At 42.5% G+C, this 16734-nt stretch overlaps 1 protein-coding gene across 4 annotated transcripts in view; it reads right to left on the bottom strand.

The window, feature by feature from the left end:
• rai1 (retinoic acid induced 1) overlaps positions 1-16734 on the bottom strand; it is a 67479-nt gene that overhangs the window by 20561 nt on the left and 30184 nt on the right. Inside the window, exon 1 of one of the 4 annotated variants that reach the window (XM_081609951.1) lies at positions 4799-5127. The exons of the other annotated variants lie outside the window; for them this stretch is intronic. The gene's annotated coding sequence lies outside the window, so the exon portion shown is untranslated. Of the gene's footprint in view, positions 1-4798; positions 5128-16734 lie in introns of those variants that run through there. 4 annotated transcript variants of the gene reach the window in all.

Genomic DNA, 16734 nt, shown 5'->3' with positions numbered 1-16734 from the left:
GTCACAGAGGGTCACCAGCAGCCAGTCACATAGATTATTGGAAGACACATGGAGGGGGGCAGAGATGTGCCACCAAGGACAGGCAAAGGGATGCTGATGTGAGGCCACAGGATACAGAATTTGTATTTATATTTAAATAAAATAAATAAAAATAAATAAAAAATGGGAAACACAAAATTATTCCATTTCCTGGACTTGATGGCTGTGCTTCTATTTGCATATATTTGCAATTTGCATTGCAAATCTGGTTCAGAAATAAAACAGCAAGTCAAAATTGTTCAAAGTGGTTCAAATTGTAATGCTTTGTGGCCTGCCCCTTGAATCCTCACTTATTCCTTCTTATATTCAAGGAATAAGGCTGTAATGCAGTGGTCCCCAAACTTTTTCCTGTGATTGATTGATTTTTACCCAGAAAGCACATGGGCAAAAACCGTTAGTGAAACGGTCACTGGGACTGACTAGTATATATTCCATTGAGGGAAAGTAATTTTAACATATGAATTCCTCATATGTTAACATAAAGTCTCGTTACTTACAGACCTGGAATGCAGGTTCATAACAAACACGTGTTTTCATCTGCTCTACCCAGACAACCGTACTGATTAAATAACATGAAAGTCAAGCAGTTCCCTAAAAGTCCAACAGAACAAAAACAAAACACCCACAGTTTACAGGACACATCCCCTGCTAAAGAGACCCCTGGTGGTTGAAGAAAAATCCACATATAAACTGGAAAATACAATATATGAAAAAAAATCTGAATGCTCTCTGGTATTGCCGTAGTTTGGGGACCACTGCTGTAATGGTATGTACGTCTGTCCTAAAATCTGTAGAAATCACTAAGGCTTCTATTTCATTTTACTGACTTCATTTCCTCAGTCTGAAGAAAAAAGGTGAAATGATAATAGTGGAAAATTGCTGCATCTACTGGACTCTGCTAGTGTCTGCAATCTGCACTGTGACCCTGGTGCAACAATAAACCAGAGAGCACGTACAAAACGCAGCTCGTCAAATTGGCTTCTGGATTTTCTCCCAGAATCTTCACTTGTGCTTCTTTAAATACAAACTAACATTGGTGCACTATCACCAAACCCAAAATGCATTGTAGTTATTTGCAAGAACATATGTTTTATTGCTTTTTGTTAAGTGACATGACAGAAAATGAGTTGATTACAATCCAAAGAAATCTGCAGCAAACTAATCGAGATAATCCCAAAAAAGAGAAAGAAAAAACATGCTCGGGTGAGCTTCATACGAGTGTTTGCCTCTATCTGAGTCGTGAATAGGATACGGAAATAAAGCAGGTAGTGTGTGCAAAACAGGCAATATGAAGCAATTTAATTTCTTTGTAAATTCACCCTATATCTTCATTTAGTCTTGTTTACTAACCAGCAAACAAAGGTGCAAAGGTTGCAAAGGTAGATGTACTGATGAAGAACGATTATGGGAACAGTCATAACTTGCAGGTATAATGTTTTATAGCTTTTGCAATGTTTTATAGCAAATGGAAAAATAGGTGGAAACTGCTGCACCCGCTGAAACTGATAGGCGTGTTTGCGAATCTGGTGACCAAAAAAAGCGGGAGGCAAAGCTGCATTGCTTAGTGAATTTTATCGCAAATCTTCAGTTGATCTCATTTATGTAAAAGCTAACTTGGTACAAGTATTTGTACAAGCAAATCACAATACAGATGTCAAACATGGATGTATATTTTTCATGGCATTTGTTAAGTGACACACCACAACAATCCACACCGAATTAATGCAAGACCGATGATGATAATCTTACCTTTTAGAAAAAGAAAAAAAAAACATGCAAAGTTCTACTTTTGCAAACTGTGTGTTTATTCGAATCTTTCATGTCAGATGTAAACCCACAAAATGCAAGATAAAACCCACTGCTACCGAGAGATGAACTGTAATAAACAGGTTTTTGATTTGTAGACGTTTAAATTGAATTTCCGTCCTACACAAGTACGATTCTCAATTTGCTTCATGTTGACTAAATCAGTTGAAATAAGAGCATGTTTATTTCAAACACACAAACATTTAGCTTTTCAAAAATGTAGTTATTGCTGCACATGAGCTGCTAGCAGTTATCGGTTAGCCTGTAATTATACCAAACCTTACCTTATGAACAAAAGCACCAAATCGCCTGCTATGTACGCATTACCCCTTTACAATCTACGAACTGGACTGCAGCGCAGTTAGCAACTAGGACAAGTTAGAACAATTGCAGTGAGTTTTGAAGGAAACTCACAGGATTTTTAACGAACAACTCTTTTGAATGACCTTATGCAAATATGGACGGGTTCGTTCACAGCCTCTAATGATAATTTGTCTTCCTGTGAACCTGGTGAGGGAGGAAAACAACAAGCCTTGATGCAGGTGAGCATACTGATTCGGTGAGGAAGGCCAGCTAATGTGAGGTTTGTGTCTGAGCATGTCTGAGCGATGTTGTCTTTCCTCCTCTCTGGAGTTTAAGGGATGACTCATCCGCAGCCACAGACACGGCTGGCTTTTCCGTTACGGAGGCAGGACGACATCGGAGACACAGATGTCTGCACAAACATTCTCAAAATCCAAAATACCAACCATGCACACTGCACACAGTTTATTTAAATACACAAAGCCGGCATAATGGAAGACAACAGGAGCACAGGCAAGACACAGAGCTGCGGCTTTGGAAGAAAACGACAAAGTTTGGAGAAGGAGCGGCAGACCTTTCTTCAACACCTCGTAGAAGGATGCAGAAATGAGTCTGATTTGATGCACGTAGAAACAATCTCTCTCTAAATCAGTTATTAAAAGACAAAAACGTTAATTCATTAGGGGGTTCTGCTACGAACGTTGCGTCTCTCCTTTTCTTTTGCCTTTCTTTCTTTGACTGACACATTCAGGTGATGTCCAGTGACCTTTGAGGGTGGTGCATCTTTTTTTAGCATGTTAAGACAACAACAAAAGAGTCCAGTTTCCATGGTATTCACACACCAAGAGAGCGATGAAGTGAGTGCAGCAACCAAGAAAATGTACACAGAATAAAAAAAAAAAACGGGCCAGGCTCATGAAGGCCTTAGAATCTCCTCCTCTCTAAATCCATCTGGTCTTTGATGACATCTAGCTGTTGTGCTAAAGCAGATGTTTACTACACAGTAAATTGTCCTCCTGCATGTTTGATGTTGTCTTAAACGTATGGCAATGATTTCTCTTTTTCCTCACATTTTCCTCTCCTTGTTTTCCATCTTACGTCATCTCACCTGATGTAATCAGCTGTCCTTTGTGCGACAGCCATTGCTGTCCCCCCATGAAACATTTGGCCGCTCAAGTTGTAGGGAAAAAAAGCAAAGCATCGAGTCACGCGTTTTACCTAGATTATTATTTTTTATTTTTTTAAATAATCGAGTCATTTGAGTGACTTGGACATAAGACCATCAGAACTAAGGTTGTATAAAAGGACAGATCACGTTGTATAGAAGGACATATCACTTCATGGTTCTTCTAAAGGCAGAAACAGAAGCACTTCAGCTTGCTGCTGCACAATGGGCAGGAGATGAGCATGTGATTTGTGAAAGGAAAAATCCCTGTTCACCTATTTTCTTTCTGTATGCTCCCTTCTCCTTCTTTCTTTTCCTTTCCTATAGCCTTGACCCAAAATCATTCGGCCCTCCTCTGTTCTGGTTCTCCACACAGCTATCATTTGTCTCTTTTTTTTTCCCCCAATCCGTTTTTTTTTCTTTCCGTCTCTCTCGCCGTCTTTCGGCACGGTCACCTCCATCCGGCAGCTGTCGAGCGTTGCCCTTTGAAGGACTAAACCTGGTCTTTGTTGACATGGTGACAGAGTGATGAGATGGGGCGGGGACGGAGAGAAGAATGAGCGATCGAGAATTACAGGCACGCAGGCACAATCAAGCACATGGCATCTGCAAAGGGCATTTTTTTCCTCTGGTATAGGCACAGGTTGTGCATGTGATGGGAATAAGAAGAAAGAATACTGATTGCTCACTCTCTGTTGTGCATCGTTGTGCTTTTGTGAAAGAGAGTCTATGTTTTTCTGAAGCCAGGTGACAACAAACGTGTGTGTGCAAGCATTCTGTAATATGTCCCAGACATGACCATGCAGGTATTTGTGAATATTAGACTCTGGGTAACCTTTCTTGCTCCAGAGTATGAAAAACGTGCTCCGTGGTCTCTATGACGTGCCAATAACCTCACTAATGCCCATGCGCGTTCTCATTTTGTGTACATGGTTTCCTTCTCTCTCGTACACACAAAACACACACGAGGCACGAGGCAGTTGGGATCTTATAAAATGGGGCACAAGGCTACTTGGTATTCAATCAGAATCATCCAGTGAAGGAGACTTTGGAGCAGAGGAAATAGGATGCAGAAGGAAGATTGGACAAGTGAAGACAAAGCAAAGTAATCAGCGTCTGCTCGGTCCCCGTCAACATCCAGGGCTAGAATACTAGCTGATTCTTTGGAAAATGCAACATTGATCCATTTCCCAGCGATGCATCCACGCACACACAAAGCACACGCCACACGAACGTCTATTTTTCCAGGTAATGGGATGCAGCGTCGCACCCCCCGCTAGAGGGAGCCGAGCCGGGGCAGGTTTAGTGTGACGTCCCCGCTGGGCTCCACGGCGCGTTTCCCTCCCATGTCTGCTCATCCCTCAACTCATTTGCACGTTCCCGGCTCTCACACATGTGCAAGTGTTCACAAAATTCACCGGCACACATCCAGACAGCATCCACACACTGATCTGCACCTGCTCCCGCTTTGTGCCACTTCAGTACCTCTCATTGATGACGCTGCGTCACTCCTCCTGTGTCGGCGTTCTGACATGCATAAAAACACACATTCTATCTCTTCCTGTCTGCTCTTTTTTTTCCCTTCTTCTCTTTTTGTCCTCCAGGTTGTCCTATCCGTGACCTCTGTCTTCCACAGCGATTCCTTGCCCTGAAGCAAATGTGCAGATGCTCTTTGTCTGACTGGAGGTGTGTGTGTGTGTGTGACCTTGTATTGGATTGGGAGAGGTCAGACTTCTTTTTGGTCTGGCGCACTGAACTCAAGGTGTTGGTCCATCGTGTGGCTGTTGCTTTTGTGTCTGAAAATGAGACGGATTCTGTTTCAAAAAAAAAAAAAAAAAAGATAGTAAGGCACGACAGAAAACCTTTATTAACCGGCTTAAACATTAACTGGTGAACCAGGAGTTGGAGCCTCACAAAAATGTTTATATCCAAAATTCCTACTCCATAGGTAGTCGGCCATTCTAAAATTCAGCTAAAAATACCAGCGGCAAGGACATTAAAACGGAGTATAAAAATAGTAAAGGGGATTGTTCGTGCTAGCCAGGGCACAGTTAATGATTCTCGAGATAGATTAAATAGTGGGAGCTTGCAGAAGAGTCACTGATCCTCTGCATTGGAAGGAATCAGTTGCGGGGGTCAAACATCTGATCAGAAGGTTTACTCTTTACTTTCACATGCATCCAGCCTAATGTGGACCTCCACTTCTTAAAGGCGGTTGCATTGCAGATACTATCATTACTGACTTGTTGTGGAGTTTTTAAGTAAATCTTCTGAAAGAGCAAACCACAGTGGTGTCCAATTAGCTGTTGAGAACAAGAGGTAGACATCATTCTCAGCTCCAACATCCAGTTTACAGAAGTGATGTTGGTATATTACAGAAAGATGCTGCTTCTTATGTGCTTATTTTCTAAACAAACATGAGTTGACAGGGATTATTTAACTAGCTTAATGGTTAAGCTAACTAAATGCAGATAGTGTCATCCACTAAGAAGCTCAGATCCCACTACGGTCTACTGAGTGAACATGTAGGTGACATTTAATATTTAAAGGCCAAACAACTTTTTTTTTTACTTCCTGTTTTGTGATTATCTGACAGCTACAACATAGATAGATTTCAAACACTGGCAGACAACTGCAAGCACTTACAAAATGGCGTCAGCAGAAAATATTTCTCCAATTACGAACTGCAACAAAAACAAGCTTTTGGCACCCAAAATTTCAACACGACCAACAGATGTTGCCAACATCTGTTTGCAGATGTTGGCAAAATCTGCAAACAGATATCGTCCATTAGATATCGTCTAGTGGACGATATCCACTAGAATTGATTTGTAGTGTCTTGCACTGCCAGTCCTTCTTAACAGTCCTAATATTTTTCATGGGCTGTGTGTGCATGAGAACAATTTTGAGGAACCGGAGTTTATCACAGAGTCTAACTTTTTTTTCTCTTTTTAACTATTCTCAAGGGGCCTATCACTCTGCTGAACAGGATGCTTCAGCAACCAAAGTGCAAACTACAATCTCTCCCTGGACCACCCCAATAAAGCCCAACAGCTGTTTTTTTTATAAGTTGCGAGTGTCTGTGCATGCAGATAACAATGTGTTTATGTCTGTATTTGCACACATGATGATTGCTAAATGCTTTATGGAATATTGTCCCCCTCTGCAATATTTCCCGTGGCTCAAGATCCAAAATGCAGACATTTATCCACGTATATCTAGAGCATATCTGGGTATCCCAGACGCTGCACTGATATAGACCCTATCACTTTGAATTTCTAAGAGAAATTCAAATGATTGATTTGACCATGTGACTCGCATGGATCCATCCTTTCAACATAGTTCAAAACATTTTTCAAATCAAAATGACTTTGAGGTCACTGCAGGAGCTTAACGTCAGCAAGCTCTAGCCATCCCAAAATCGATTCTGATGTGTGTTTTGGGATCTTTGTGATGTTGGAACACCCCTGTTTCAACCATCTGACACAAACTACCACCCTCCAGAGATAGGAAATTGGCTTAGGCCAGCAAGGCAAAAGCCAGCTGCGATCTGGAAACTGCCAGTAAAAGTTTGGACTCAGAAAAAAACCCCAGACCCAAAACCAAAACCAACAGGCACGACTGAAATTTGCAGTTGCTCTTAAAGTCAAACTCAATGTCTTGATTTTTGCAGCGGATGAGGCAAATTCTTATTAAACCACTGGAAGTTGGGCCTATTTTCAACCCATTTTGAAAATGTTAAGGAAAACATTTATTGGAGGAGGTTTGGGACAGTAAACTATATCTGCATGGATTTGAAAAAAAGAAGAAAAAAAACATGTTTAAACTTGTGCATCCTAGTTGGTTTGAAAAGTTTAAGCAGTTGTTTGCTGTAAAATTATTCTAACTTGGTAAAATAAACCATAAAAAATCCCCAAATTCACAACTTTGGATTTGTAGGTTATCCAACACAGGCAAGTCACCAAATAAGTGATGGTGGGTCACTGAAATAAAAGAGCAACACGAGGGGAAGAGTGAAGAGTGCAAACCAACAGCCAAGGAAAGGAGATGAGCAAAAGTGGGAGAGGAGGATTACTGCTGAACTGGAGGCCAAATATAGAGGAAAAGAGCACATGAGGGGAGGCTGGGAAGAAATAGAAGACCAGCAGGGGATAGGTGAGAAACAGTGCAGTGATGGAGAGGGAGAAGGGAAAATATGAAATGAGAGTAAGCGAGGGTGAAAAAAAAAAAAAAGACGGAGGGAGCAACGGGAGATAAGTGGCAAGATATGAAGCCAGGCGTAGGATAGGAGCGAGGCAACGAAGGGCAAAAGTGACAGAGCGATGCTGCGAGATCAAGGCAGCTGGGGGAGGAAAAGATGCAGAACAACAACGAGGAGAGGAGAGGATTGGGGGAACGGATGTGAGATTGAGGGCACAGAGACAAGGGAGGAAAAAGAGTGGGAGGGTTAGGGAGAGATAGATTGAAGCTGCAAGATCAAGGCAGATGTGAGGGAGGGTTTACGGCGAGAAGGGGGAGGGCATAGCAACGAGGCGAATGGAGAGATGCAGGGAGGAGAGGAGAAACGGAGATCGTTATCGCTGGGCCGTGCTGCCTATCGATTTGCGTCAGTGTCTCGAGCCCTGGTGAAATAACAGCGCTTGCTGAGATGCAGGCTTCAGCCGTCATTAGCTAAAAAACATAGCTCCGAAGACACCTGGGTGTGCAGCGGGGGCTCGCGCCCGTGTCAGCAGCGCGTGACCATCTGGCACGTTTGATGTCCCCCATGATCGAGACCAGTAAGCACGTTAGAGAGAGACAGATGACAAAGTTTGAGCACTTTGCAGGAGAGCAAAACAGATTGCCGGTAGAGTAAAAGCAGATTGCGGGAGAAACCAGCAGATTGTGGCGGGAAGAATGACGGACAGACAAAGATGCTTAAAAAAAGAAGAAGAAGAAGCAATCAGGCTGCGATGTTTCAGGTGACGTTCCTTTCACTTCGGGTGACAGATCTATCGGTCATTTCTCACACTAAGATGAAGGAAGACAAAGTGAGCACCCTGTCGTCCCTCTCTTTTCCCGCATGTGGTGCAGTGTGATGGTGGCAGTGGAGGTGATATGAACGTGTGTGTCTCACCAGGGACTGGGAAAGTGTGAATATGACTGTGGAACTCTGCCAACTGAGCACTGGAGAGGGGGAGAGGGAAAGAGATGAGATGGAGGGAAGGTGGGGAAGAAGGGGAAGATGGAGGGGAGTGGAGAGGAGAAGGGGGGGGGATCCCATCCTTTGTTCTTTGCTGATGAAAGACGGACTCGGATCTTCTACTCCCACTCCAGCTTTCTCTGATGAGCCCTGATGCGTTAGGGCCGAGCGAGTGAGCAGAGTGAACACACACACACAATCACGCGCACGCACGCGCACACACACGCACACACACACGCACACACACACACAACGGCGCATGCACAGCGGCCTTATTTCACTCAAGAAAGACCCAAATGACTCCCCGCTCACTAATTAAACTTTAATCTCCAATAGCTGCGCACAAATTACCTGCCACGCCACTGAGCGCTGGATAACAGGAATACGTGAAGAGAAAGAGCGAGAGAGGGGTGGACAGATGAGGCGCATTGAAGGTCACGCTACCTGTAGGATAAAATGAAATGTCGTGCGTTTCTGGCTCTGTATGAGCAATGAGCATCTGTGTGTGCGTGTGCCAACATCCATTACCGTGGTGTTTAGATATTTTTTCTTTCTTTTATGTGTGTGTGTGTGCGTGTGTGTGTGTTGAGAGGGCTGGGAACTCCTTAATGTTGCATCACACACCTGAATGTTATCACACACATGCAAAGTTGCAGCCAAGTCCTCACATCCTCCTCCTCCTCCTCTTCCTGGCCTCGTTCTCATTACGCTCTTTTTCCAGGCACATCCTCTGCTAGGACACACAGACTCTCCGCCATTTTGTGCCACACAGCAGAGGACAGCCACATCAGTGTATGTGTGTGTGTGCATGATTGCGTGTGTGTGTGTGTGTGGCACATGGTTAATCACGAAGAACTAATGATAATTACCACCATTTTCCATTCAGTCTTCTATTTCCAAGCTGGATGGTTAGTTTATATGTGTGGTTGTGGGCCTCGTGTCCATCAGTGAACCACTGGCAGGCAAAATTACCGACATGGAACCCCAAAGCTCTCCCTACATGCCATATTAGCAGCTGTATAGTTCATATAATCCCATCAGCGGCAGAGATAAAAGCCCTGTTTGGTCAAAAGTTAAGTTAAGACTTACAAATGATCAGTTTCTTGCACGCTGCATCAAACTCTTTCTATGAAAGTTAAGCAACTATGTGTGTCTAAATGTCTGAGTTTGAAATATTTTAAAGGAAACAAAAAGGCAAAAATGGTCTCCAGGATTCAATGAAAGCCAAAAACATCTAAGTTGCTCAAGCTTAGTCATGTTGGAATTGATATTTCAAATTTCCACAGAAACTGGTTGCACATGATTGTTTTTACAAGATTGATTTGTTTTTACATTATTTTAAAAGAAAAAGTGTAAGAAGTCATGTATTGTGTTTTAATTGTATGCACTACTTTGAATAATCAAATTTGCTTTCTGGTTGTAATGTGACAAAATGTGAAATTTGTTCCCCCCTAAATCCGGATGCTTTTAGTGAGACGATGCATTTTCCACCAATGTGGAGGATAATATAAACAGTTGTCGTCATTTTACAGTCAAGAGAAACATCTTCCATCCCCAGGCAATATAGTATTTCACTTTGCTGTATTGATGCCTGATGTGCCGGTGTTTTTTTTTTTTTTTAAAGATTTTTATTTCTACAATATTAGACATTTTTTTCTTCTTAAGACTAAAGAATTTATAAAGTTTTTCATAATTTTTTTACTTGATTAAAGTCGCATTTTGAGAGAGTATATGTGTTAAAGCACAATGTGAGATGAGAGGAATATAGTTCTGTTCTGCGGGCAAAACAAAATTGATCTGAAAACAAAGACATAAATAGAAAAAAAACAGATTCACAAGCACACAAAAGGACTACTCAAACCCCCCAATGTACACAACCATGGTAAAAATTCACAAAAACTGAGTAAAAATTGCAGAAGTTTAATTTACTCAGGTGTTGTACTTTTAGTGCATTCTGTAATGATGATTCACCAGAAAGAAAGGTTGTTTAAAAATGTTTGCACACAGACATTGATCAGGTTTTCTGAAACAATGTTCCTGAGCATCAGAACAGAGGACATGTTTGGTGTAAACCAAACGCACCATTCCAGGACAACAACCTCACGCAAACCGCGAAGCTCCAGGCTTCAACTTTGATCCCCAAAGTGCAGTTTCCCCAAACTGCATCAAAGTTAAAGTTTGGGGAAACTTTGATGCAGAAAGACCTGACCAGCTCACCATCTTACAGGACACCATACATTTTCCCAAGGGTGCTTGAAGAAAATCTAAGAGCATCTGTAAAATAAATAAATAAATAAAAGCTGATGCAGAAGTAGACCCTGCAACATGACATTAACCCAAAACGTAACAGTAAATCCACTGAGAGTTAAGAAATGAAAAGTCCTGGGCTGAGTCAAAACCCATCAGCTGGCTCCTTTTCATACCATAGAAAGTAGAACAGAAAAAAAAAAGAATTATAAGGGGGTAAAATTATCAGCATGTATTTTAGTGTTGTGCTTTAAAACTTGTTAAATTGCTGATGTTTCTAAACAAGTTTTCATATTTTCAATTTTCTTCTCAGACTGCATTTTTTTTTTCTTAAAAGATGCCCATATCTTACTGCAACTGTTTTCTGTAGTTCTGAATAGCTTCTTCTGTCACAACGTTCTTTCCATTTGTTTGGTAAGTTAAATATCAGTTTTATTAACCACGGATTTGTGTTGTAATTACCAGTTCAGCTTCTCCAATACTCTTAGACTACACTCGTAACAGTTGCAGTGTCAATACCAAACCTTAAAAGCTCTTAACACTTTCACGGTCTATCACCTATAAAAGTAAGCCACAGGCTAGGACAAAAGACAACTTACCACCTCCTAACCAGTTTATACCAGCTATTCATACAAGACAGCTCCTGTTACATATAGTTGAGGTTTTATATCAGGGACAATCAAGGATACGCCCGTCATGCAAGGATGCTAGTGTGTGGAATTTTGTGTATGAGTTAGCCTCTTTGTGTGTCTGCGTGTGTGTGTCTGCGCGTGTGGGGGGGTGTGGTGTGTGTGTGTGTGTGTGTGCGCACTGCCCGCCATGCGTGGCTAGACAGAGTCAGGTGTTCTGGGAGGGGCGCTGGCACAGCGGTGCGCCCATATGCTTGTGACTGAGTGGCGGGCACGGGGAGGGCAAAACGAACGGAGATGGGATGTGCACCATGCCTGTGGTGCATGACTTCATCCCTCCTGCAGGCACAGAGGGCACAGAGTGAAGCTGATTTACTAAAAAACATGCTGCTAATGCAGGAATCAGAACAAGGGAACAAAATAACAAGCAAAAAAGACAGAAAGAAAATAATCTCCGCAATTAAAAATAAACACACGCGTCTCTCTTTTCCGTCCACTTTTTCGAGCTTGCTTTCCGTGCGTCTGTTTTTCAGAAGACTCATTTAACTTTGCCACACCAGAAAACAACTTTTCCGATTATCCGTGAAATGCATGCATCTAGTTAAGCAGCCTAACTCTTTAACATTAAGCTCATAAGACTCTAGTACGGATGCGTCTTGATGTCTGTTAGGTGTGTGTTTGTGTGCTGAGCTGACATTGCCACAAGGTGGCTTGGTCAGTGCACCGAGATGCAGCTTGCGTCATCTGAACACCCACAGACATTATCAGCATCTCACACACACACACACGCACACGAGTTTCCAAAATCTGTAGGAAGAGGCATTTGGATCATGACACCGTGCAGCTGCATTAACACACGCCCAAGTTTTAGTTTAATCCAGAGAGACGTGAAGAGCGAGCGATGCCTTTGAAAGTTCATTAGCAGGCAACTCCCACAAACACGGAGACCTGCAAGCAGCTCGTGTGATTTGGAGGTTGTTGATTTTATGACTTTTGATGTAGCCACATCATAACATCAAACCCATTATGCCAATTTTCTATTTAGGGTTAGATATTACATGCACTCATCATGGAAATGCTTATAAGTTTTAGAACTTAAAAATGCATTTGAACCTATATTTTTGCATTACATAGTATACAACGTCAATGACTTTTGAAAGAATAGGTTTCATTTTTCTGTGAATTTTCTTGATTTTACACAGAACATTACATGTTACATGTAAAGACTCCAATGTACACTGCCTGGCTATAGAAAAAATGTCACTACCCGAATTTAACTGAACAAATAGGTATGAGCTATTGAATTGTTACTGCATGAACAACTGTCTTCCAGCTGACAACAAGTTATTTAACCCCAGGTGATGCAATGAGGAGCTTCTCTTATCTTAAACAATCATGTGGAAAAACACATCGTGTAGCTGTTGAAAGGATGTTAGCCTGCTTTAGAAGGGTCAAGTCATTGGCATCAAGCTGAGAAAACATCCAGGGAGATTGCAGTGAGTCTTAAAATTGGGTTGAGCACTGTTAAACACATTTTTAAAAACTGGAAGGATAGTGGGGAATCATCATCTTCAGTTCAGAAATAATAATAAAAAAACTCTGAATGGCCGTGATCGGTCATCACTTAAACGTTTGACGACATGAAGCTGAAGACAAACAACAGAGGAACTCAGGGTTATGCTTAATAGCGAAAGTATTAAGAACAATTTCACACAATGTGAAGGGAACTAAAGGGAATGGGGCTCAGAAAACCACTAAGTGGGGCCAACCAGAGAAAAATGTTAAAATCGGCAAAGGAGCAGTAAGATTGAACTCTGGAAAAAATGCCAGAAGGTTATGGGATCCGATAAGTCCAGATTTACCTTCTTCCAGAGTGATGGGAGCATCAGGATGAGAAGAGAGGCAGATGAAGTGATGCACTCATCCTGCCTGCTGTGGACTACAGCAGCCTGAATCACCAGGTTGTTCCATCAATGGATTATTTCTTCCCTGACGACACAGAGGTACTCCAAAAATGATATTGCAGTGAATTAACAGAGTTCAAAGGGTTTAAAAACTGTGCTGTGAGCGAAAACAACCGATTTTTCAAATTTCAGCCAGAATTATACAAGAAACTTGTTGAGAGAGTCAGGTTGAGGAGCAATTTGCTGAGTGTGTACATTTATGGTTGCAGGGTTACTTTTAAGCAAATAGAGATTCCAGGAAATTCAACATAAATTCAGACTTGTACAGCCAATTCTTGTTTTTAATAATAGATAAAGTACTTTGTTTCATAATCAGCTGCCACTGGAGAAGGAACATTTTAAATGCTTCGGCGGAAGACCCAGATGTGAACTCCAATCTTGTCCATGATGACTGCAGGTAAACTTTTTACCAGAATTGTGAATGTTGTTAAGTGTTTGGCTTATAAGCTGCGCCATTCGGCACCTAGCAACCATCCCGCAGCCAATCAGTGCGCCTCCTTCCACGTATCCTTGACAACGCAACACGATTCTTCAAATGTACATCCATGCAGGCCCCATACTGGCTTTCAGCTGGCGAGAGCCAGACTTTAGGCAGCATTAAACCTTCATTTTGGACATTAGTGTACCGAAGATAAACAAACATCTCAGAAAGATTGGCCGAGGTTCCCAAACTGTTCAACAGGGTGGGATTTTGCAGAAAAAGCTCCACTTCTTCCAGTAAAAAGCGGAAGTGCACTGCTTAGAGCTTCGCACTCAGGCAGATGGCGAAAAGAAAGGCTGATGGAAAATTTCTCTTCCAACACGTTCATCCTCTTCTACAAACTGAAAATAAGTATATATGGATGAAAGAGGAGGAGGCTAGAGCAGCCACTTCTTTGCTGCTTGCTTAGGTTAAGGTTAGCCAACACTCAGACATCATTTTCTACGTTACGGCCCAAAAATGAACCAAGCTGTCATTTCAGTTTTTTATGTATGAACCTCATGGCTTTCCGTTAAAAGAAGGCAAAGCGTCTCATTGACTCCCTAAACCACCATAGAGATGATCACTTCCTATTTTAACCCCCCAGACATCCTCTATTTCTCCTTCCCACCATCCCACGTCCATTTCTTCTTCCTCTCTGCTGCCTGTTCCTACCTGTCTCATTTGCATAGGATGCCTTATTTGCATACATATGAGCTAAAGAGAAAGGGGATTTGGGAGCTGGAGGAAAAAAAAAACACGGGGGAAGAGGAGGAGGCGAGATATGCAGGCAGGCGGCTGCTGATGAAAAGAAATGAAAAAGGGGCCTTTCAGGAGGAAGCTGCATCCGCCACCCTTCTCCCTCTCTTTCTCTCTCTGTCTCTCCTGATTTTTTTCCCACCTTTTCTCTTTCAATTCTGTTCTCGCCCTTTAGGTCGCACCTTAGAGAGCGCCTGCAAAGGCCCCATTAACGTGAAATATCAGGCCGAGAGACGGAGAGGGCGAAGACGGGGGGCGAGTTGGGGGTTGGAGGGGGGGAGAGAGAGAGAGAGAAAAAAAGGGAACAAATAACCAGCAAAAGAGCAAATGCGGCGTGGGCCAAGTAAGAAGAGGGGGATAAAAACAGAAGAGAAAAGAAAAACAGAGAGGAAAAAGCTGACAGATAAATACGGCAAAGGAGCTTGTGTGTACGTATCAGCCATCTATTCCCTGCAGCAGCCTGGCTCTGTGTTGCTGCGGCGTGGCTGTTGCTGTGGTGGCGATGGATGGTTGCTTCGGCAGAGCAACATTGATTGGTTGTGAAGTAAATCCCCCCGTTTTGTAAGCCCCGCGGGGTGAGCTGTTTCCCTCTGAAAAGGACGGAACATGACAAGCCCCTTTGCTTCAGTTGCACATTAAACATGCACACCGAGGGTGCAGCAAAATATCCTCGCACATCCGATCATAAACCCCCCTCTAAAAACTCCCCCGAAACATACAGGAAAACGTGAGGAGCAACCCATCTCCTACGTCTCCACATCAGGACGACCCAGATGCAGCCCATGAAATCCTTCCCTGGTTGCACACAAATACCTTAGCGTCACACACACACACGCACGCACACACACACACGCAAACAGCCATATTTATCCTGCTCGCTCCTGCTAATTGCATGCTTCTAATAACCTGGTGTAGATAGAAAACAGAGCAGTGCTCTCTCTTGTCTCTCGTCTCCCCGTGGACAGAGTCCAGACGTGAGGCAACTGCAGAAGCCAGGAATATGAAAAGGCAGCTGCAGATAGGAGAAGGGCAGATACAGATGATTGTGTCTTGTTTGTGTGTTTGTGTGTGCGTTCGTCTTCTGCTCTTTGTTTGATCTCTACAGCCGGGCCTGAAATGGTGCAGCGAAACTGGAATAGCGTTCCTGCAACACACATGCATAGACATGAGCTACAACGCACTGATCAGTTTTTGTGACCTATTTCTGTTCTGTTTTTTTTTTTAAAGCTTAGACATTCTTTGCTACTAAAACAATGCTTTTTGTTTAAAACAAAGACAAAAATAATAGACAAATTTGTATTTTGCATTCTAAATATAGATAGGCCTAAGTTAAAGAACCCTGACTTGCCAAGGATTTCTTTAAAAAATGCATGGTTTCTAAGATAATTGATACTCAAAATGTCTACATTGGTCAATAACACCTGATGTGAAGTGTCTTCCACTTGTTTTCCTGTTCTGATGTTCCACGTTTTATTTGGTGATTGCTACAAACACAAACATGGTAAATATTTGCAAACAGAGCCGCAAGTGTGTTTTCGCTCGGCCTGCGTAATATTCTTCACAAGAAAATGGCTTCTTCTTTTAATACCCGAAAAACTTGGGTTTACTATAGGTTAAGGCTTAACCAGTACTGCTCTTTTAATTTTACGATTTTTCAGGGGCACAAAACCAGAGTGGCAGAAGCCGTGGCTGCGAATACGCTCACAGACAAAAATGTTCGATATAAATTAGATCCAGTCTTTGAATTTTCTTTTTTTGTAGTAACAACTTCTGCTCTGAAGAGTGTTTAGGACCATGTAACCTGGTAGCATTGAACCAACAAAGTTTGGATTTTTTTTAAGCTAAATTTTTAAGCCAATTTTGGACTCCAGAAGATTTTTTTCTGTAAACCTTTTACGGAGGAATGGTACACGGACCAATCGCGCCACAAGCTACAGACAAATATCTGTGTTTGTACATGTTTGCAAGTGCGCGCACACGTGCGTGCGACCACTTGTGTGTGAGGCATCTCCTGGGGACCATCAGGAGCGGGTAGAGAGAGGACAGTCTGCGGGGGGAAGGGAAGGGAGAGGAAGTGATGAAAGGTGGCAGGGGGTAAGGAGCAGAGATGAAAGCATGGAGGGTAAAAAGGGCAGAGAAGGGATGCGAGAAGGGAGAAACAAAGGGGAGAGGATGTGCCG

This window comes from Poecilia reticulata, chromosome 8 (assembly GCF_904066995.2).
Source record: "Poecilia reticulata chromosome 8, P_reticulata-male-v2, whole genome shotgun sequence".
In the NCBI taxonomy this organism is placed as follows: domain Eukaryota; kingdom Metazoa; phylum Chordata; class Actinopteri; order Cyprinodontiformes; family Poeciliidae; genus Poecilia; species Poecilia reticulata.
This window is presented reverse-complemented; position numbering and strand designations above follow the sequence as displayed.